Source organism: Alligator sinensis, unplaced genomic scaffold, assembly GCF_000455745.1.
Source record: "Alligator sinensis unplaced genomic scaffold, ASM45574v1 scaffold3125_1, whole genome shotgun sequence".
NCBI lineage: Eukaryota > Metazoa > Chordata > Crocodylia > Alligatoridae > Alligator > Alligator sinensis.
The window spans coordinates 6,570-7,311 of NW_005844365.1; the positions used below are offsets into that span (position 1 = coordinate 6,570).

Sequence of the window (742 nt, forward strand, 5' to 3'; positions counted from 1 at the left end):
ACGCAGGAATTCCATGGGGACAACCCCAACCAGCTGGTGCTGCAGCAGGCAACTCTGCCGCAGATCCCTGGGGAGTACACAGTGACGAGCCAGGGACAGGGCTGTGCCCTGGTGCAGGTGAGAACTGCGACTCCAGGGATCAGCAGAGCTTGCTCTGGGCTGATACCTTGCGTGCTCTGTCCCTCACCCACTTGCTCTTCTCCCAGCTGACCCTGCGCTACAACCTGCCACCAAAAAGCGCCACGACCTTTGACCTGCGTGTGGAGACAGACCCTAAGGAGTGCACTGGGAATGCCAGAACCCACTTCAGCCTCATCCTTCATGCTCGGTATGAGCCCAGCCCTGCCATGGCCTGCTGGGGCAGGGACAGGCCCAGGGAACAGGGACAGGGCTGGGGTAAAGACATCCTGCTGCAGGGTGGGGGTGGGCCAGGATTTGCTTGCATGGAGGCATCTATCCACAGGGATGGGAAGTACAGGGGCTCCTGGAAGGCAGCTGGGACTAAGCTCATTCCTGTACAAGTGGCTTCTAGAGAGAGGACTCTGCCCTTGTCCTGGGAGGGCAAACAAGGGTCATAGCACAGAGCAGGCCAAGGACATTACAGATGCCTGAAGGTCAAGGGAGCACGAGGCCTCCCCTTTGCCCAGTCTTCTCTCCTGGTCTACACACCAGGGCACTGCCATTGCCTGACTCTGCTGCTACAGGTACAGCGGAGGACGCTCAGCCACCAACATGGCCATCC

At 59.7% G+C, this 742-nt stretch overlaps 1 long non-coding RNA gene across 1 annotated transcript; it reads left to right on the top strand.

Annotated features, from left to right (window-relative positions):
• Positions 1-2: 2 nt before the first annotated feature.
• LOC102388834 lies at positions 3-738 on the top strand. The gene is made up of 3 exons (XR_325626.3): positions 3-117; positions 207-328; positions 705-738. It is a non-coding gene; the product is annotated as an uncharacterized LOC102388834 (long non-coding RNA).
• The last annotated feature ends 4 nt before the right edge of the window (positions 739-742 follow it).